Source organism: Leopardus geoffroyi, chromosome C2 (assembly GCF_018350155.1).
Source record: "Leopardus geoffroyi isolate Oge1 chromosome C2, O.geoffroyi_Oge1_pat1.0, whole genome shotgun sequence".
NCBI classification, from domain to species: Eukaryota; Metazoa; Chordata; class Mammalia; order Carnivora; family Felidae; genus Leopardus; species Leopardus geoffroyi.
Genome location: NC_059333.1, coordinates 130,950,348 through 130,974,344, shown reverse-complemented (window position 1 = coordinate 130,974,344; position 23,997 = coordinate 130,950,348). Strand labels below are relative to the sequence as shown.

Sequence of the window (23,997 nt, the reverse complement as noted above, 5' to 3'; positions counted from 1 at the left end):
ACTTATTTCTGTGCGTTGATTTTATATCCTGCAACTTTGCTGAATTCATGAATCAATTCTAGCAGTTTTTTGGTGGAATCGTTTGGGTTTTCCTTATAGAGTATCATGCCATTTGCGAAGAGTGAAAGTTTGACCTCCTCCTGGCCTATTTGGATGCCTTTTATTTCTTTGTGTTGTCTGATTGCAGAGGTGAAGACTTCCAATACTACAATGAACAACAGTAGCAAGAGTGGACATCTCTGTCTCATTCCTGACCTTAGGGGGAAAGCTCTCACTTTCTCCCCATTGAGGATGATATTAGCATTGGGTCATTCATATATGGCTTTTATGATCTCAAGGTATGCTCCCTCTAACCCTACTTTCTTGAGGGTTTTTATCAAGAAAGGATGCTATATTTTGTCAAATGCTTTCTCTGCATCTATTAAGAGGATCATATGGTTTTTGCCCTTTCTATTATTGGTGTGATGAATCACGTTAATTATTTTGCAGGTATTGAACCAGCCCTGCATCCCAGGTATAAATCCCACTTGGTCGTGGTGAAGGATTTTTTTAATGTATTGTTGGATACAGTTGGCTAATATCTTGTTGAGGATTTTTGTATCCGTGTTCATCAGGGAAACTGGTCTTTTTAGTGGGGTCTCTGTCTGGTTTTGGAATCGAGGTAATGTTGGCTTCATAGAAAGAGTTTGGAAGTTTTCCTTCCATTTCTATTTTTTGGAACACCTTCAAGCGAATAGGTGTTAACTCTTCCCTAAATGTTTGGTGGAATTCCCCTGGAAAGCCATCTGGCCCTGGACTCTTGGTTTTTGGCAGATTTTTTATTACGAATTCGATTTCCTGCCTGGCTATGGGTCTGTTCAAATTTTCTATTTCTTCCTGTTTCAGTTTTGGTAGTGTATATGTTTCTAGGGATTTGTCCATTTCTTCCAGATTGCCCATTTTATTGGCATATAATTGCTCATAATATTCTCTTACTATTGTGTGTGTGTATATATATATATGTGTGTGTGTGTGTGTGTGTATATATACATATATATGTGTGTGTATACACACACACACACACACACACACATACACAAATACCAAAAGCAACAAAGATTAGAAAGGACCAGAGAACACCACCAGAAACTCCAACTCTACAAGCATCATAATGGCAATAAATTCATATATTTTAGTACTCATTCTAAAAATCAATGGACTCAATCCTCCAATCAAAACACATAGGGTAACCGAATGGATAAGAAAACAAGATCCGTCTACATGCTGTTTACAAGAGACCCACTTTAGACCTTAAGACACCTTCAGGTTGAAAATAAGGGGATGGAGAACCACCTATCAAGCTAATGGTCAACAAAAGAAAGCCGGAGTAGTCATATTTATATCAGACAATCTAGACTTTAAAATAAAGACTGCGTCAAGAGATGCAGAAGGGCATTTTATCATAATCAAGGGGTCTATCCACTAAGAAGACCTAACAATTGTAAACATTTATGCACCAAATGTGATAGCACCCAAATATATAAATCAATTAATCACAAACATACAGAAACACATCGATAGTAATACCATAATAGTAGGAGACTTCAACACCCCACTCACAGCAACTGACAGATCATCTAATCAATAAATCCACAAGGAAACAATGGCTTGGAATGACACACTGGACCAGATGGACTTAACAGATCTATTCAGAACATTTCATCCTAAAGCAGAATATACATTCTTCTCCAGTGCACATAGAATGTTCTCCAGAATACACCATATACTGGGACACAAATCAGCCCTAAGTAAGTACAAAGAGATCGAGATCATACTGTGCATATTTTCAGACCACGACGTTATGAAACTCGAAATAAACCACAAGAAAAAATTTGGAAAGGTAACAAATACTTGGAGACTGAAGAACATCCTACTAAAGAATGAATGGGCTAATCAAGAAGTTAAAGAGGAAATTAAAAAGCATATGGGAGTCAATGAAAATGGTAACACCACAATCCAAAACCTCTGGGATGCAGCAAAGGCAGTCATAAGATGAAAGTACATAGCAATCCAGGCCTTTCTAAAGAAGGAAGAAAGATCTCAGATACACAACTTAACCTTACACCTTAAGGAGCTGGAAAAAGAACAGCAAATAAAATCCAAAACCAGCAGAAGACAGGCAATAATAAAGATTAGAGCAGAAATTAATGTTATCGAAACCAACAAAACAGTAGAACAGATCAATGAAACCAGAAGCTGGTTTTTTTGAAAGAATTAACAAAATTGATAAACCATTAGACAGTTTGATCAATTCTAAATATTTCATATTAATGGAATCACACAGTATTTGTCATTTTGTGTCTGGATTCTTGTACACAAGAAGTGTTTTGGAGGTACACACATAGTGTTTTGGAGGTTTATCTACTTCGTAGCATGTATCAATACTTCCTTCCTTTTTACGACTAAATAGTATTCCATTCCATTCCAAAATTCATTATCTACTCATCTATTTACAGACATTTGGGTTGTTTCTGCCATATGGCTACTGTAAATAGTGCAGTTGTGGACATGTATGTACATGTACTTCTTTGAGTGACTGCTTTCAGTTCTTTTGGGTATTACTTAAGAATGGAAATGCAGGGTCTTTATATTAAATCAATGTTTAACTTTTTGAGAAATTGCCAAACTGTTTTTCCATAGTGGCTGGACCATTTTACATTCCTACCGAAAATGTACAATGGCTCTAATTTCTCCATATCTTTGATGCAGCCACTCTGTAAAACAGAATGGGGCTTCTTCAAAATGTTAAAAATAGAACTACCCTAAGATCCAACAATCGTACTACTAGGTGTTTACTCAAAGGATACAGAAACAGTGATTCAAAGGAATACATGTACCTAGATGTCTATAGCAGCATTAACAACAATAGCCAAATTATGGAAAGAGCCCAAATGTCCAACAACTGATGAATGGATAAAAAAGTTGTGGTATATGTATACAATGGAATATTACTCAGCCACAATAAAAAATGCAATTTTGCCATTTGCAGTGACATGGATGGAGCTAGAGTGTATTATGCTAAGCAAAACAAGTCGGTCAGAGAAAGATACACATCAGATGATGTCACTCATATGGGGAGAAAAAGAGAGGCAACCCATAAAACAGACTCTTAATTATAGAGAACAAACTGAGGGTTGCTGGAGGGAAGGTGGGCAGGGGGATGGGTTAAGCAAATGATGGATATCATCATTTGCACAAGAGAGCACTTGTGATGAGTACTGGGTATTATATGTAAGTGATGAATCACTAAATTCTACTCCTGAAACCAATATCACATTATATGTTAACTAACTGGAATTTAAATAAAAACTTAAAACTATAAAAAAAATAATTTCTCCGTATCCTCACTGAAATTTGTTATTTTCCATTTTTTAAATTATAGCCATCCTATTTTGTATAAAGTGGTACTTCATTGTGGCTTTGATTTACATTTCCTTAATGACTAATAGTGTTGAACATATTTTCATGCACTTGTTGGTCATTTGCATATAACATTTGGAGAAATGTCCATTCAAATCCATTGTACATTTTAAAATTTGGTGGTTTATCTCTATTGTTGAATCCTAAGAGTTTTCTTAAATATATATTCTGACCTTTATCAGATATATAATTGGCAAATATTTTGTCCCATTCTGTAGGTTATTTTTCACTTTCTTGTTAATGTCTTATGATAAACAAAAGTTTTTAATTTCAATACAGTCTGATTTTTTTTAAGTTGGTCATGTTTTTGGTTTCATATATAAGAATTCATCGCCAAAGTCATGAAGATTTATCCTTATATTTTCTTCTAAATGTTGTATGGTGTTAGCTCTTACAATTAGGTCTTTGATCCATTTTGAGTAAATTTTTGTGTACGGTGTGAGGTAAGGGTCCAACTTCATTTTTTTGCATATAAATATCCACTTGCCTTAGTGCTATTTGCTTCCCCTATTGAAAGATCTTGGGACCTTTGTCAAAAATCAATTGGCCATAGATATATGGGTTTATATCTGAACTTTATTCTACAAGTCTATACATTCATCCTTGTGCCAGTACCACACTGTTTTGATTACCACTGCTGTGTAATAAATTTTGAAATCAAGAAGTTGTTTGTCTTTTTAAAGATTGTTTTCGCTATTCAGAGGTGTTTGCAATTTCATATGAATCTGAAAATCAGCTTTTCCATTTCTGCCAAAAAAAAATGACCACTTACAATTTGATAGAGATCACAATTCACTCTGTAGATCATTGTAGATAGTATTGACATCTCAACAATATTAAGTCTTCCAATCCATAAACACAGGATGTCTTCCCATTTATTTAGGTTTTCTTTAATTTCCTTCAGCAACGTTTAGTAGTTTTTCAGTGCAAAGTCTTTCATATTTGTGGTTAAGTTTATTCCTAGGCATTTTACCCTTTGGGGTACTTTGTAAATGGAATTATTTTCTTACTTTCTTTTTCAGATTGCTCATTGTTAGCATATAAAAACACAACAAATTTTTGTGTGTTGATCTTGTATGCTACAACTTTGCTGAATTAGTTTATTAGCTCTATAATTTTTTTGTGGATTCCTTGACATTGTCTATATATAGGATCATATCATCTGTGAATAGAGATCATTTTACTGATCTTCCTTTCCAATTTCAGTGCCTTTTACTCTCCTTTTTCTCATCTACTTGTCCTGGCTAGAACTTCCTGTACAATGCTGAATATTAGTGATAAAAGTAAGCATCCTTGTCTTGCTCCTGATCATAAGGGGAAAACTTTCATCACTGAATATGTTAGCTATATGTTTTCCATAGATGTCTTTTATCATACTAAGAAGGTTATGTCTTCTTATAAAGCACTGAAAACAACTGATACAGTTGGGAAGATGGTGGCAGAGTTGGAGGACCCTAGGCTTGCCTCATCCCATGAATACAACTAGATAACTATCAAATCATCCTAAACTTGTCAGAAATTGACCTGAAGACTAGCAGAACAAACTACACAACTAAAGGATGAGAAGAGGTCACACTGAAGAGGACTGTATATTATCACAAGGGTTGGAGACAATCTATGCTCCAAGCAAGCTAGAAAAAGGCCAAACCTTTACAAGTAAACTCTGCAAACAAGGTACATCAGAAACTTGGCAATGAATTAATGTAATTTCTCAAGTTGTAAAGGAACTACACACATTCTATGAGAAATAATCCAGGCTGCAGCTGCTGGAGGAAACTCATCCTCTCCAGCCATCAAGAAATCTTTGTTGAAGCTGATGAGAATCAAAAATCAGCAAGAATGATTCTTTTTTCACTACTTTCTTTGAAATCACGTTAACAGCATTTCCAGCCTACATTGTTCTTGGATGTGACCATGCAATTGGATTCTAACCATTGGAATGTGAGCAGAAGCAATGTGTACCATTTCCGTGCCTACTCATGAAAACCTCCCTCTTGAGATCTAACATGTTCCTTTGCTCTTCTGGATAATTGGAATGGAGGTATTTCCCAGAAAACCATAGATTGCAGATAGCAGTGCCACAAGATTGAAGGAAGGATACTGAATCTTTGAATCAATGATTGGAGGAAAAACATTTGACAATCAGGATCATCTACTTTGCAGTTTATATGAATAAGAAATAAACTCTATAAATTTTGAGTCATTAAAAAGGGGAAAAACTGATGTAGGAGCTCAGTATTTATTAAACCACAGTAAGTGGTTTCCCCTATCTGCTAGTATGCCTTGGCATGAAGCTGCTGAGTATATAAAAAGCAATACAAGCTAAAGTAAATAAAACTAAGTAGGCAGTTCTGAACACACTGATTGTGACTCTGAGAACCAGTACCATTATGTGAAGAAAAGAGTACAGGTTTTGGTGTCAGGCCAACTGGGTTAGAATGCCAGCTCTGCTATGATTCAATATGTGTGACATTGAAAGATTTGCATAATCTCTCTGAAATGGTTTTCTTCTCTGTAAAGATAATATCAGCCTTGCAGGGTTCTGTTATGATTTCGTGTAAATGACCATGTTCTGTACCTAGAACATAGTTGATGCTAACTAAGCCTATTCCTACCATTTGCAAAGCCCAGGGCAAGGGAACAAAAAAAATGTATAGCTGCCAAATATCTGGTTATTTGAACATTACAAATCAAAGTAAAAATGGTACTCCCTTCACCCCCTGAGTTTCCACATTAATTCAGTTAAAAATTATTGAGCATTAATTCATGCCAGGTACAATGCTTCACTTAGATTAAAATGTTAATCATGAAACTCTGGATAAGAATGGAGGAAAGCTTGGGGCACCTGGGTGGTTCAGTAGGTTAAGCGTCCAACTTGGGCTCAGGTCATGATCTCATGGTTCGTGAGTTTGAGCCCTGCATTGAGCTCTGTGCTGACAGCTCAGAGCCTGGATCCTCCTTCAGATTCTGTGTCTCCCTCTCTCTCTCAGCCCCTCCGCCACTTGAACTAACTCTCTCTCTCTCTCTCTCTCTCTCTCTCTCTCTCTCAAAGCTAAATAAATATTTTAAAAAATAATAAAAACAATAAATATTTAAAATATTTAAAAAAAAAAAGAATGGAGGAAAGCCAGGAATATCTAAAACACTTTTCCCGATATTCCAATTGAAATACTCAATAAAGCACACAAAAAAATGCAAGAGCCAAAATCATATTTAAATGCAAAACATCAGAGGCATTCATTTTATAAACATTTATCCATCATCTACTATTTGCTAGATTCTGAGGTAAGGAATAAAATAAGAACATCTGCTATTACAATTTCTATTTAGTACATTCTAGAAGTTCTACCTTATGAATAGAAAGAGAAGATCAAATTATTATCATTTGCACCTTTGCAGGGAAGCATTTCCTAGCCACCCTATTTAAAATTTCATAGAACCCCACACCCCAAGATTTACTTGTTATCTCCCATATCTTAATTTTCTTCCATAGCATTTTCTACCCTTAACATAGTATATAATTTACATAGATTTATATTTATTTTAGATCTCTCCACTAGAATACTAGCACCATGATTGTTCTATTGTATGAATAAAACACAATATATTCATCCATTCCACATGTGAAACATTAGAACTGTCTCTACATTTCCACCATTACAAGCAATGAACACTCATATATGTCTTGTGCACATGTGAGAGTTTCTCTACGATATACACAGTTGATTCTTATACCTTGCAGTAGCTATGCTCTATAAATTCACTGTGAGCACTAAATTAGCAGATACTGAACCATTGCTCCTAGAGAAGACACAGAGTTAGGTCCCTGCAAGCCTCTGGTCACAACATTTTTATTATCCAATCAATAAATAACCTTGTTTTATGTGTGTTTCGGTTTAAAGACACCTTATTTAATATACATTGTTGATTAATTAACATTGAACTCATGGCCAACAGCATTTATTATAACTCATGCCTAAATGAAGTTCATCTAACACATGCTTTTCTTTGTAAGGCATAAAGGAACATCGGGCAACACTTCAGCATTATACTTGGGGGACATTTTAAACGGTGAAAACACCAACAAGAAACACAAAAATGGCACTAACCAGAATATGAAAAAAATATTTTTCAAGAAGGCAGAGCATCACCTTGCTTGACCTCAGTTGGTACTGTACACATTGTGACTCAATTTTTTTTGCTACTCTGCATATACCTGCAAATGGCTGTGAAAACACCATGAATATTAATTTGAGGGTTATAAATAAATTTTAGCAAATAGGCAAATTTGCAAATATGGAATCTGTGAGTAATGAGGATTGACTACACTTAGAATTGGTATTCCTAGATATTAAAGTATACCCATCTTCACATTTATTAGATGTTGGCTATTATTGCCCAAAATATTTGTATACCCATTTCACTTCCATCTTGTTTCATTCCATCCAAGTGTCCTCTTTCTAACCTTTGATATTGTTACTATTTTTAACTTCTGTCAATCCAAGGCACAGAAAATGGCAACTTACAGTTGATTATTTAAATTTGGATTTATCACAAAACCACAATGAGATATCGCCTCACACCTGTCAGATTGGTTAAAATCAAAAACATAAGAAACAACATATGTTGGAGAGAATGTGAATAGGAACCCTCATGCATTGTTGTCAGGAATGCAAACTGGTGCAGTTACTGTGGAAAACCATATGGAAGTTCCTCAAAAAATTAAAAACAGAAATTGGTACAAAAACAGACAGTCAGATCAATGGAACAGAATAGAGAACCCAGAAATGGACCCACAGATATATGGCCAACTAATCTTTGACAAAACAGGAAAGAACATCCAATGGAAGGAATACAGTCTTTTCAGCAAGTGGTACTGCGAAAACTGGACAGCGACATGCAGAAGAATGAACCTGTACCACTTTCTTATACCATACACAAAAATAAACTCAAAATGGATGAAAAACCTAAATGTAAGACAGGAAGCCATCACAATCCTTGAGGAGAAAGCAGGCAAAAACCTCTTTGATCTTGGCCGCAGCAACTTCTTAACACGTCTCCAGAGGCAAGGGAAACAAAACCAAAAATAAACTATTGGGACCTCATCAAAATAAAGTCTTCTGCACAGTGAAGGAAACAGTCAGCAAAACTAAAAGGCAACCGACAGAATGGGAGAAGATATTTGCAAACGACATATCAGATAAAGGGTTAGTATCCAAAATCTATAAAGAACTTATCAAACTCAACACCCAAAAACAAATAATCCAGCAAAGAAATGGGCAAAAGACATGAATAGACACTTCTCCAAAGAAGACATCCAGATGGGCAACCGACACATGAAAAAATGCTCCACATCACTCATCATCAGGGAAATACAAATCAAAACCACAATAAGATACCACCTCACACCTGCCAGAATGGCTAACATTAACAACTCAGGCAACAACAGATGTTGGCGAGGATGCGGAGAAAGAGGATCTCTTTTGCACTGCTGGTGGGAATGCAAGCTACTGCAGCCACTCTGGAAAACAGTGGAGGTTCCCCCCAAAATTAAAAATAGAACTACCCTCTAACCCAGCAATTTCACTAATAAGATAAATATCCAAGGGATATAGGTATGCTGTTTAGAAAGGACACATGCACCCCCATGTTTATAGCAGCACTATCAACAATAGCCAAAGTATGGAAAGAGCCCAATGTCCATCCATGAATGAATGGATAAAGAAGATGTGAGATATATATATATATATATTTATATACACACACACACACATACACACACACACACACACACACACACACACACACACATACAGTGGAGTATTACTTGGCAATCAAAAAGAATGAAGTCTTGCCATTTGCCACTACATGAATAGAAGTCGAGGGTATTATGTTAAGCAAAATTATTCAGTCAGAGAAAGACAAATATCATATGACTTCATTCAAATGAGGGCTTTGAGACACAGAACAGATGAACACAAGGGAAGGGAAGCAAAAATAATATAAAAACAGGGAGGGGAACAAAACAGAAGAGACTCTTAAATATGGAGAACAAACAGAGGGTTACTGGAGGGGCTGTGGAAGGGGGGATGGGCTAAATGGGTAAGGGGCATTAAGGAATCTACTCCTGAAATAATTGTTGCACTTTATGCTAACTAATTTGGATGTAAATTCAACAAAATGAAATTTAAAAAATTAAAAATAGAATGACCATATGATCCAGTAATTGCACAACTGGATAATTACTCAAAGAATACAAAAGCACTAATTTGAAAAGATATATGCACTCCTACGTTTATTGTAGCATTATTTATAATAGCCAAATTATGGAAGCAGCCCAAGTATCCATCAACCAATGAATGGATAAAGATGTGGTACATATATGGAATATTATTCATCCATAAAAAAGAATGAAGTCTTGCCATTTGCAACAACATGGATGGACCTAGAGTATAATGCTAAATGAAATGGTGAATCAGAGAAAACAAAGACATTATGATTTCACCCATATGTGGGATTTAAGAAAAAGAACAAAACAAAAATAGAGAAACCAAAAAATAGACTCTTATCTATAGAGAACAAACAGATGGTTACCAGAGGGGAGGTGGGTGGGGGGATTGGTGAAATAGGTGATGAGGATTAAAGAGTACAATTGTCTTTGTGGGCACTGGGTGATGTACGGAATTCATGAATCACTTTATTGTATACATGAAACTAATATAACACTGTAGGTTAACTATGCTGGAATTAAAATAAAACAATAAAAGGTAATTGGATTTATCAGATTACTAGTGAGATTGAGAATCCCTTTTATATATTTGGTCCCATATGAATTGCCTGTTAAATGCTCTTTGCCTGTTCTCCTATTTGTTGACTGTTTGTCTTGGCTATCCTTGGACATATAAGTTTCATATGTATGTATCCAACATACAATTTTTAGAATAAATTTCCTCAGTTTTACAGATATTTATGTTGGAATTAGAATTGCACCAATTTTATAGGTTAATTTTAAGAGAATTAATGTTATTAAAAGATCTATTACTATCTTCTTTAATTCAGAGATGGTTTGTGATTTTCTCTATATGAACATTGAGCCTTCGGAGATTAAATTTATTTCCAGGCATTGTGCAGTTTTTGTTATTATGATTTATATGTTCATCCATAGCATTTTCTAATTGATTACTGTAGTTATAAGACTACTTAAATTGACCACAGTTTTATTGAGATAGAATTGATATAAACATTGTACTGATTTAAGGTATACAACATAATAAATTGAGATATAGATGTATATATTGTGAACTGATAACCACAATAAGTTTAATTAACATCACTACATACAGTTACAAATTCCTTTTCTTGTGCTAAGAACATTTAAGATCACTTCTCTTAGCAACTTCCAAATATACCATACAATGTTGATAACTATAGTCATCACACTATACATTATGTGACCAGAACTTATTTGCCTCATAACTGGAAGTTTGTACCTTGTGACCACCTTCACTCATTTCCCTTGCCTCCATACCCTGTCTCTGGCAGCCACCAATCTGTTCTCTGTTTTAAGGAGTTTAGTTTTTTAAGATTCCACATATATGTAATAATGGAATATTATTCAGCCATAAAAATGAAGGAAATCTGTATTTGTGACAATATGGATGGACCTCGAGGGCATTATACCTAGTAAAAAATATAAATATATAGTGAAAAAATATAGACAGAAATAACATTTTCTTCATCCATTCATCTGTTGGTGGACACTTTGGTTGTTTCCAAATGTCTTGGTCATTGTAAATAATGCTGTAATGAACATATAAATGCAGATACCTCTTCAAGAGGTACTCTTCAAGATAGTGATTTCATTTTCTTTGGATATATACACAGAAGTGAAATTGCTGGATGATACGGCAATTCTATTCTTTATATTTTGAGGAACCTCCATACTGTTTTCCATAGTGGCTGCACCAATTGACATTTCCACACTACTGAAATGTTTATCTGGAAACACTCTACCTCTTGTTAGTTTTAATTATCATCTATAGATTCTGTTGGGTTGTTTGCATACAGATATGGAAGAAATTAAAAATTATACTCCAGCATCCATTCATTTTTTCATTTTGGAAAAGGACCTACTCCCCAACACACACACCAGTTTTAGTTGAGCACATGGCCACCAGTTAGAAATTGCATATCCTATTCCCTGTTACAATCACGTGGTTAAATTCTGGGATTTTGTGAAGGTTTTTTTTTTGGGGGGGGGGGGGGGATTGTTTTTTTAAGTGGTAAGGACTAGGATTTCCAGTACAAGATAGAATCATAGCAGTGAATATGGGCATTCTTATCTTGTTCCTGACTTAATGGAACTGCCTTTAAACTTCTATGAAATTTCTATTGCTTTTGGGTAGGTATATTTGACCATGTTATATAGTTTCCTTTTATTTCATAGTTAAAGATTTTTTGTTTTACTTTTTATCATAAATGTTATACCACATCCAATGCTTTTCTTGAACCGTATTGCATATTAGTTTTTGTGTGCCTCCTAGGTTTCCCTCAGCTGTCTCCTCCTTTTCTATCTTGGTTGGTATTCAAACCTGCTGAATCTCCCCTCTGTCTCTGGATTTGGATGAAATGCCACACAACAGGGTTTAGGATCTTGCTTCTTTAGCAATTGCTTTGTTGCCATGTATATGGGAATATTAGGTCTCGGTAGGAGGAAACTTGACCAACGGGAAACAAGAGTCAGGAGAGAACCAGACTGATAAATTTCCTTTCCTTTAGTCTCTGTCTGACTGCTCCATGGTGTACATTCCTGTTGCAAAACTTTTCGAGAAGTTTCCATGAGATGAAGGAGTATGTCTGGATGTCTTTGTAAGGTGTTTGGAAATTGGACCAGTATAGCAACACAATTGCTTTGCATCTTTCCTTGCCTAACATTACTTTTTTTAAAACTATTGTCCTCATGAACTCACGAAACTGAGCTGAGAACAAGATCATGACTGAGCTGAAGTTGGATGCTCAACCAACTGAGCCATCTACGTGCTCCTATAGTATTCTTTTACTGCTGTCTATATCTAATTTTAATATCAAAGCAATATTTGTCTATAAAATGAGTTTGATATCTTTTTTCTTTTTTTTTTTAATGTTTATTTATTTTGAGGTGGGGAGAGAGAGAGGGGGAGAGGGAGAATCCAAGCAGGATCTGCGCTTCCAGCACAGAGCCCGACACAGGGCTCAATCCTAACAACTCTGAGACCATGACCTGAGTCAAAATCAAGAGTCAGATGCTTAACTGACTGAGCCACTCAGATGACCTGGTAGCTTTTTTTTTTCTTTTTATGTTCTACAAAATATGCATAACATGGGGATTACCAGTTTGTGGAGTTGATGAAACTTGTGCTCAAATTTTATTGGCCTGATGTATTTCTTATATTTGAGAGATGTAGGATTGTTGGAGCATATTTTTAACTACTAAGAGTACTTCTTTAGTGAATATTGGCTCACTGAGGTTTTCTATGTCTCTATCAGTCAATAAAATCTTAAGTATTAAAATGGTTTGCATTAAAAATGTGGTTTGAAAGTAATGGAATAGTAGAGCACACTTATGCCCTCTGATCCAGTAAAGTTTCACTTTTATGGAGTTCTTGTACTGAAATTATCATAAATGTACACAAAATTTATATGTAGGTAACTTCTATTGATAGAAGTTCAATATAGCATTTGTTATACGAATAATTTTAGAAACAGTACAAATATCCAAAAAATGAGACTCTTAAACAATGTTAAATCCACCCAATTGAATACCATGTAGTCAGTAAAAGTTAGGTTCTTAAAGAATATTTAGAGATTATGAGAAAAGACTTTGGGTTGGCAGGTGAGAAAAAGCTGTATATTCTATTACTTAATTTTGTTTGCAAATAGTAAAAGACAGGGTGGAGCAGAGAAACGTAGAAAAAGAGAAAGAATAAAAGATTAGTAGGATATATCTCAAAGTTTTAACCTTGTTATAGTCTTCATTAAAGTTTTATTTATTTTATCATGAACACGATGACACTTTGTCATCAGGAAGAAAACAGGTTATAAAATATTTTTAGGTCACTCTTGTTTTCTACAGCCACACTGATCTAGGATGGGGTGTTAGATCATCCTGTGTGAGAGGCATTCTCTCCCAGTTCAATGCCATGTCCTACTTAGACTGAGTTGGGATGCAGCAGCATCCCACAATGGAACTCGGCGAGGAAACTGCTGACATCTGTAACTGCTATCAGAGCACGTACCCACTAGAACCTTATCCTTGTCAGAATACATCTAGGGCATCCTCCAAACTAAAAAAAAAAATAAATAAATACAATCCTTACAAAGAAAAATAATGTATCCATGCTTGTCAGCCTGGTTCCAGCACAACTATAACAGCTTCTTGAAGCCAATCATGGGGATTTTGAAAAAGAAAAGACTCCATAGAATACACTAGCACGGGCTGTGTTCAATTCAGCACAAGACACATGGAAAGGAGACCCTAACTGTAAAATAAGCTGAAGAGCATGCACAGAACCTTTGGTTACCAGCGTTGTTATCAAACTGCTGAATAGGAGATCAGTTGACCTAAAGAGTGTGCAGATGTAGCAGAAAAGGCCTGTATTTACTTTTTTTTTTTTTTTTTTAATTCAAATTCAAGCCTTTCACTGAGGAAAGCAAAACCCAAACCAGGGAAAGAATCTGCCACAGGTGACAAAATTCTTTCTAACCTCAGGCCTTCCAACTCCTTCACTTAGTCACTCACCAGATATTTGTTAGGGTCCTGCTAACTGTGGGAGGCACGGCAGAGGACCAAAGGTTTGTTGCCCATAGCCCCTGTCTTCAAGGAGCTTATTCTAGAAGGAGAGTTCTGAAATCAAGCGATTCTACTGCATCTTCTGTGCTGGAAGGGAGATGAAGCAGAGAAGTGCTGGAGATGAAGTTGAGTGGAAAAATTGCAAAGCCAGAGGGTTTCAAACTTTACCCTATCCATGTGGATGTGAAGCTTCTAAATACCACATGTTTAGTTGGTGGGAGAAAGATGTGAGCTAGGGGCAGTACTTGTTAACGAAGGAGAGAAGGAATACCTCAGAGTTGGATAGAAAGCAACACAGATGTGATAAGCAAATAATAGGACTTCAAAAACAAAACATATGATGTCTCAGAGCACGAGGCTCACTAGCAGAGCCCTGGCAGTGTGATTTAGTAAGAATGAGAACAACAGGTAACTTTATAGGGTGACTTTTGGATTCCAGGCACTCTTTTAAAGCATTTGAAATGCTTTACTTCATGTAATCCTCACCTCGAGTCTATGAGGCAGATAAAGATGAACGATAAGTAACTCAGAGACCAAAGGACTTTCCCCAGCCCTTAGTAATGGAGCCAGTGTTTGAATCCACGCAGACTGACTCCAGAAATCCATTTCTGTACACCACACCTAGTGGTTCTCAGTGCAGTCCTTAGACCAGCTGCATCACATGGGAACTTGCTAGAAATGCTAGCAATGCTAGAAATGCTAGAAATGTGAATTTCCAGGTCCCCTCCCTTAACCTGCTAATTCAAAAACTAGGGCTAGGGTCCAGGAAGCTGTTTTAGCAAGCCTTCCAGGGGATTCTGATGCACTCCATGCTTGAGAACCACTGCCCTATCCCAGAATCTTTGAAATCAGAGACTTGGAGTGCAATTCCAGCTCTCCTACATACTAGCTGTGTGTACTTTTCTAAGCTTTAGTTCTCCCATATTTAAATTGGTGTTAGTAATAAGTCCTCCTGCATACCCCAATCCTGGAGACTTTTACAATGAATAAAATGAGATAAATGTAAGCCAAGTGTTTAGAGCAGCGAAGTCTCCATAAATGACACGTGCGGCCCCATTTCCTGGCTGCAATCTGCCACAGTCTGTGAATCAGGCAAGAGTCCTCTAACCAAAAACAAAAGACCAGTGAGTTAGAAAAGAAGATTGGAGAGATTGGGAGTAGGTCATTACTGGGCACTGAAAACATAAAAAGCATCGAATAATAGGAGAAAGATAAAATGAAATATTGCAAGACTTAAGCAGTCAGGGGACTATGAGGGTGGAGAAGAAAGACAGGCTATTTCTAATCAAAACCCATGAGACAAAAATCACAAACCCAAACACTGTTCTTTCAGAACAGATTATCAATCACTGAGGCCAATATGCCTGAGCTACACAGAGCGTTAGGGGTAGCATCAGGGCATAGATACTAGCTTCCTACACACTCATCTAAAGATCACTGTGTAATTGCCCAACACCATCAGACTATGGAAAATTGAACTTGAAACACCCAATTAAAAAAAAATCTCTCTTCCACTCAGTCTAGTTTACTAGACTGCCTAAAACACTAAAGCATGATGGTGCCTCTCTGAAAAATCATGGAAGCTTGCAAAGAATGTTTTCTACTCCCAGATGCAATTTAAGATGATCTCATTTGCTCCCCTTTATCACACACCCCCACCCACTCACATACAAAGCCCCCTAAATTACAACGTCATACAGTGCCCTGAATTACAATGACAGTGAGCTATGAATTTGAATGCCTAACAGAAGCTTCTTTCTTTTAAATGGCTAACCCCATTATTTTAAGAAATATATCTTCTGAATACTAAAACCTAATAGCAAATTCAGGCAATATGTCACAGTATGTGGTGCTTCTAACGATTTGGGTCATTAAGATGACTCAAAACAGCAGCCTTGAAAAGGAAACAATTGTGGGACTGACAATTCACTGTATGAAGAATATGAGAGAGACACAGAGAAAGAGTGAGAGCCATTCATGCTGAATAGTGTCATATATAATCATATTACTTCAGAAACCCTTATGGCTTTGAAAATGCTGATAATATCTCCTGACCGTGTTTATTTCCATGTGATATTTGATTTGCCTTCCAATCTAGAGTCAATTTCAAACAGTTTAGTCTCACTGCCATAATTTATATCAGAACATGTAGCTCATATCTAGTCAAAACTTTAGGGTACAAATATGACAACCTCAGCGAGATGCCACAGGGAACAACAGTTCCAGAACTGTTTAGTGACTATTCTAGGGCCACAGAGGTAGCTAGTTAGCGGCAGAAGTGGCAGAACCAGGACTAAAATCCTGGCCACCTGAATCTTTGTCCAGGGTCCTTTCTTCCATGCTTTTGTAGAGAGAGAAAAACAACAACAAAAATCCTCTTAGGAGTAACTATGACTCATAAAATGATTTCTTTTTTTTTTTTTTTTTTTTGAGCAATCATGTCAGAGTGTTGTATTAGAATTTAAACTCCCTTACATCCTAAAGGATTGAGTTTCAGTATACTCCCTGTGACCCTAGGTGAGTAACTTAATCACTCTGACCCTCAGTTTTATCACTGGTTGAACAATGGGAATTCTGGTTAACTCTCAGTATTGCTATGAGGAACAAACCTGTGTGATATTGCTCAATACAAGAACCCATTCAAAGTAGCATTCAGCAAATATGCACTATCACAAGGCCGAAGGAAATGGAGTTGGGCTACTTCCCCAGTGAGTGTGCTATAGTTTAGCCTTTCCAATGACCTGGCTGAAAGGAAACTGTCATTAAAATATGCATTCATTTGGGGCGCCTGGGTGGCGCAGTCGGTTAAGCGTCCGACTTCAGCCAGGTCACGATCTCGCGGTCCGTGAGTTCGAGCCCCGCGTCGGGCTCTGGGCTGATGGCTCAGAGCCTGGAGCCTGTTTCCGATTCTGTGTCTCCCTCTCTCTCTGCCCCTCCCCCGTTCATGCTCTGTCTCTCTCTGTCCCAAAAATAAATAAACGTTGAAAAAAAAATTAAAAAAAAAAATATGCATTCAATGTATTACCCCATTACAAGCAAGCATATCATATTCTCCAAAAGTATTCTCCTCTTTCCCTGTTCCCTACATCTGACTCTCAAGATCCAAACCTAGAAGACTGAAGGCAGACTATGTAGGATGGAAGGGGGCTTATGGTCCCTCATTAAAATCCTTAAACCATGCCCTTAAAGAAAGACCAGCAGGTGAAAAGAGTAGAGACCATGGGGATGGCATCACCAAGAATCATACAAACTAGGTATCACAGAGTAACTTCCATCTCTCTCTCTCTTGCTCTCTCCCTTCTCCCTGTCAAGACCCAGGTCTGCCACTACATACACCTCGCCAAGTCCTGCCCATTCCACTTCCAAAACATTTCTCCTTCATTAACTTATCTCCATTCCAACCAACCAAATCTAGATTGCCTCATTCATTCCCCAGCAAATTCACTTCCTACATTCTAGGCTTTGTAAGGGGTGCTAATCTGCGGGGATAGAGTTCACTGAAGAATATCTTTGGCTCCTGTGGATATCCTCACTTTAATTACCACCTAACAGGTCTCCTGGCTTCCTTTCTCACCACTGTAATCCATCTCATGTGAAAGGCCATTATCATCTTCCTACTCAAGAAAAAAAAAAAAAAAAAAAAAAGCACTGGACTCCCTGAAGTTCTTAGAATTCCATGTATATACAAATGTCCACGAATTTGCTATCACCCTTTGTTTAGACTCCCCTTTTAACCTGGAAAATTCCTTCTAACTTATAAAAAATATATTTTTTTCCTTCACTTGCTGGCTCACAGCTTCCAAAACCCTTGGAATTTCCTAAGCATTGAAAATGATAAACTTGTCTTTTTTTTTTTTTTTTTTTTTTTTTTTTAACATTGATGAAGTGACTTTTGGAAGCCACCTAAGGATGGGGGTTGGTTGCCAGTGGAGATAACCATGTGATTAGAAGGTTAAAACTTTCATCCCCATCCCCTGACCTCCAGAGAAGGGACAGGGGCTGGAGATTGAGTTGAATCACCAACGGTCAGTGATTTAATCAATTTAGGCCTATGAATGAAGTCTCTATAAAACCCAAAGGAATAGGGTTTGGAGAGCTTCCAGATTGGTGAACACATGGAGATCTGGGGAAGAGTGGCACACCGAGATAGAGCATGAAATCTCTGTGCCCTTTCCCCATACTTTGCCCTGTACATCTCTCCCATTTGGCTGTTTCTGAGTTATATCCTCTTATAATAAGCTGGTGATCTAGTAACTAAAATGTTTGAGTTCTGTGAGCCATTTTAGCAAATTAATCAAGCCCAAGGAAGGAGAAAGTCACGGAGGACCTCTGATTTATAGTCAGTTGGTCAGAAATATAGATAATAACCTGGGCTTTCAACCAGTTTCTGAGGTGGGAGAGGGGGCAGTCTTGTGAGACTGAGTCCCCAACCTGTGAAATCTGATGCTATCTCCTAGTAGATATTATCAGAGTTGAGTTGAATTCTCAGACATCTTGCTACTACCTGAGAATTGCTAGTTGCTACTGCCTTGCTACTACCTACCTACTGTCTACCCCCACACAAACACATGTTAGTATTGAGTCCAGAACACCCTTTATACCCTTTACTGTTCACGGTCCTGTCTTTTTCTTAGCTCCCACAGCAAGTTGCTTGTGCTTTCATTATGGCTATTCTCAAAATGCATTATGGGTGGTTGCCTCCTTCTGTTTGATCCATTAAACTAAGGACCTCCCAAGATCAGAATTTTCCCTTTACTTTCTTTTTCCTTAATACCCACCCAACAAGTACTCAGTGCTTAGCACACACTCAGTCAAAGGTAAATGATGAGACATCTTTCTCTTTCCAACATGTTTCAACAACCACTCTGAGAGCCAACTCTGACAGTTACAATCAGTGCATTGCTTTATTTTCATTCAGTGTTTCATCGTCTCTCACTTCCTCTGGGACCAACTCTCATGCTATGAACAACAAAAACAACAACAACAACAACAACAACAACAAAAAATGTGCTCAGATGCTCCAGAGCAAAATCCAGACTATCCTTCTGAGTGACAACCACACAAAAAAGAATATATATTAGAGCTATATGTCAAATATTCCTTCTTTCTTTCTATTCATTCACTCAACAGCATTTATTGAGCACCTAATATGTGGAGGGGCCGTCTAGGAACTTAAACATTTATAATTGAATATTTATCTAAGTCATGGCATCTTAAGCAAATGGATGAGTTTCTGGTGGGGAATGCATCTATGGAGCCCCTGAAACTAAAAAAAAAATTTCAAGTGTGCAAATACATTTTCCTAGATTTCAGCAGATTCTCAAAAGAGTCCCTGATTCAAAAACCTTAAGAAGCATTTTCTAAACTCTCCTTAAAACATACATGTATACCTGAACAAGTTCTAAGACTTTGCCATTTGTATATGAAAGGAATCCTTATTCTCTTATAAAACACCTTGTTCAAGCTTCAAGAGATGTAGCATACATTAATTTACAAATGGACCCTTTAAGTGTATTTAAACCTATTTTTTAAGGATGTCCGTTTTTCATGTAGTATAATAAGCTCTACAAGGATATTCAAGGCTGTGTCTTGATTGTTTCTTTTCCCTTGCAGGCCAGCAACAGTACCCTGAACACAGGACTCCATAACCTGAGAGCACAGGTGTAAGGGGGAAACACAGTGACTTATTAAGATGAAAGTGACCCCAAAATACAAATACAATTATTAAATTTTCCCCTATTCCTTTTTCCCTTTCTAGTTCCTAAATAATACAAATATGCTTGACAACACCATGCCAAAAAAAAAAAAAAAAAAAGAAAAAGAAAAAGAAAAAAAGCATGACTTTGGAGTTAGACCTAAGGACCTGGATTCTAGGCTCTCCTCTCCCATTACCAGCTGTGACCATAGGCAAGCTGCTTGACCTCCACAGGCTTCTTCTACTTATAAAATAAGATTTTGTTAGAATTCAGTGAGACATGCCTAGTAGAGTATCTGCTCTCTCTATATAATAGATGCTTGTGGACATAATTGATGTTGCTCACCAAGTGTTTCTGGTTCTTCCTTTTTCCAGGCAAACTTCCCTGCCCTCTTCAAGTTGAATGCAATCACATGACTTCCATTAGCCCGTGAGAAGGGAATGGAAGTTACTTATTTCACTCTGATGAAGTTTCAAGAATCAGTGTGTGAGCCTCCAGTTTCCTTTCCAATGTCCTGGAGATGGTAGAAGCACGTGTTGAGGTGATGCCTCAGATATCATGGGTCCCTGGATTAACTTCAGTGAATATAAACACCCACCAACCTCAGCTGGACCTATAGTATGAGCAAGAAATACACTTCTCTTGCATTAAGTCGCTGAGAGCTGGGGCTTATTACAACGGCATGAGCCAATGGCAAAATTCTGACCAAGACTGTGCTTAATAAATATTAGTTCCTCTTCCTGATTAAGTTTCATTAGTTGCACATTTCCTTGTTGCATTTTGTCCTTAGAAAATAATCTAATCAAAAAATTCACTCTGACATGAATAAAATGTTTAATACTGTTTACTTGACAGAGCATCTGGGCAAGAAGTATATAATCTATTATGGTTTCTTAAAATTGAACTTTTATTTAAAAACAACTCAAGGTGAGAAGGGTGATCATCTTTCCCTGTGTTGCACTTTCTAGGATATCTGGTGGTACTGCTCTTTATTGCTTTCTCCACTTCTGGAAACTAAATCTATCCAGAACCTAACAGTTTCACGTTAGAGTCAATTATCTGGCTAGATCACTTATCCCAAAACTGTAAAGTTGTATGAGTTAGCATATGTATGTATAGGGGTTGATGGAGGGTTACTGTTACCTCCCATTACTAACGTGAATATAGAATGAATTAAAATAAACAGTTTGAGAGGTCTCCTGATTATCCATTGTCCCAAAACTTAGGGAGTTAAAACAAAACCTATTTTATTGTATCTCATAGGTTTTGTAAGTCAGGAATTTGGGAAGGGTTCTTCTGGGTGATTCTTCGGTTCCATGTATTGGAATGTTCCACGTATGAGGCCACTCAGTAGTGTTTATCTGGTGGCGAAGCTGGTCTAGGGAGTCCAAGATGGCTTCACTCACATACCTGACACCTTGGTGGTAATAGCTGGAAGGTGTAGGCTCATCTGGCTCTGTCAACTGGAGTGCCTGCTCCAACATGGTAGTCTCAAGGTAACTGGGTTTCTTACATGGTGAATTGAGGTACACAGAGAGGGTATTCCAAGGCAGAATCTGCAAGATTTCTTAGGACCTAGCCTTAGAAATCCCAGAGATCACTTCTGCTGAAATTTATTGGCCAAAAAAACCAATTATCCTATATTCAGCTCACAGGGAGGGGGATTTAGAGTCTATGTCTCAGTGGGAGTGCTACCACAGCATTTGTAATCATCTTTATTATACCATGAAACAGAACCTCTTAACTGCTTCTCTGGTTTCCTATGAAATCTCTGGATCCAAAAACTCCAATGACTATAAGCTTTGATGAGCAAAAAGTAATTCCCTTAGAGTTTAAATGTCTTCCTTGGTTACCCAGAGGGTTTACCTGGATTCATGTACAAAATCTCTACTGTTATAGATATTTCCTTGCTCCTCCAGATGCACTCTTCACCATTACTCCATCGTTATATTCCCTGGAAATCTGACCTGCATTGGCTACATCGGGGACTCCCTTATCCTCTGGTTTCTCATTGGATGCAGTCAATCGGAGGTGCTGGAAGAGGAGTATAGGGCAAAAGGAGAGTGAGCAAGGGCATACTACCCAGCTCCCTCCCATGTGGAGCATTGTGGTTGGTCATGTTCCTCTAGCTAGGCTGAGGTCACAACTCCTGTCAGACATCACCCACTTGAGACAGCTATTTTCTCTAATCTCAATAACACCTCCTACTCTTGTCCCCTCAGGCCTAGCAGTAATAGCAGTTTTAAGAGAAGTAAAAATAAAATGCATTCAGGTTTTATTAAAACAATTTAAAATTAAATCTATTTCAGTCCTCTCTGAGGGCAGTGTTGAGTAAAAATATATTCTTAGATTATTTCTTGTGTGTTAACATCAAAATATTTCTTAATGAGAAATCAATGAGGAGATTACTGTTGAATTCGTTTCTTGAAACGACTCTATGTCAAAAAGCAACAACAACAAAACTACCTACAAAAAGTTGATCATTAACAGACCAGAAGGTCTGAAATATTTCCTCACTTGGACTAGAAGATGTGAAATATTCTCTCAGGCCACAGACCTGAAATACCTTACCAAATCATCTTCAAATTTCAGTTCTGACTATTCAATTCAGTCAAATTTTCCCAACGTTTATAAAGCATTATCTGTTGAGCACACAATGGAACCACTTACTTACCTCACTCTCACTAGCCTGATGACTTTTGATGGGTCAGGATAGGCTCTTGGTTGCCTTTGTGCCCCTTCATTTAGCTCTTTGCCTAGCATTTGGTAGATGTTTAATGAATGTTTGTAGAACAAATGTACATGACAACCAAATGTACATGACAACCAAAATGTTGTCAAATGTACATGACAACCAAATGTACATGACAACCAAAAGTCAGAATTGTGATTAATGAAACTTCTTATCAGAGGAAAGTAAATACTGTTCTCTCAGAGTCTTTGAAGTCAATTAAAAGACTCAGCGTTATACATTAATACTCTCTTGGCACACAAAGGTCTCCCTGCCACCATTAAGTATACCCTCCAGTATGGCAAAAAAAAAAAAAAAAAAAAAGTTCATAGCTCTCCACCTGGTGAATTCCCCAAGTTAAGTTAGCCAACTCCAAGTCTCATCATAGCATTTAGAATCAGAGTTTCCTTGTCTGGGGTAAGTAAGTACACAGAACTAGAACAATGATAATCCCTAGTGACTTTTGGTTCTTTCTTAAATAAACAGATAACATTACTGGGGAGATAGAATTCTGGTCTTTTCTGTTGGAATTCCACAGGAGAAAACACTGTACCCCACAGGCAGCTGCTGTTCTCATGGAACAAAGGATGTCTCTCACCTCTGGGAGGAATCCTCTAATAGTTTTAAAGGGCCAAAAACATCATTCCTACACCCCAGACTAGAAACTGGAAGAGTATGACAATGGAGAGGAGGCCAAATGGTACAGAGGACTCAAACCATGAATAGTTCTATTTCTGAAAGTTAGCTCTGGACTAGACCTCGGTTCTCATCCTACCCCTGTCTTCCCCCTCACCCAGGTTACCTTGGACAAGCCATTCATGTTTCTAGGCTTCTGTTTCTTCCTCCACAACTGGAAGGGTTAAAGTAGGATATTCGTAATGGACTTACCCCAGATCAACCATTTGAGGATTGCAGGTTTCAAGGAAAACCTAGCAACAAAGCACTAACGTATAAAAAGAGAATGAAAGCATAGGGGAACCTGGGTGGCTCAGCCCGTTGGGCATCCAAATCTCGATTTCGGCTCAGGTCATGATCTCATGATTTGTGCAATCAAGCCCCGCGTCAGGCTCTGCACTGAGCATGAAGTCTGCTTGGGATTCTCTCTCTCCCTCTCTCTCTCTCTCTGCCCCTCCCCTGCTCACATGAGCGTGCTCACTCTCTCTCTCAAAATAAACATATCTTAAAAAGAGAGAATTAAAGCATAACAAAAATCTGCAGCTTAGGTTACTGCCATCTTTTTCCCATCACGTGTACATACCCCTAACTTCTCTCTTGGCTCCAAA

The 23,997-nt window shown here is 37.4% G+C and overlaps 1 protein-coding gene across 3 annotated transcripts in view; it reads right to left on the bottom strand.

Annotated features, from left to right (window-relative positions):
- Positions 1–23,997, bottom strand: part of CPNE4 (copine 4) — a 495,629-nt gene that overhangs the window by 408,952 nt on the left and 62,680 nt on the right. The window lies entirely within an intron of this gene.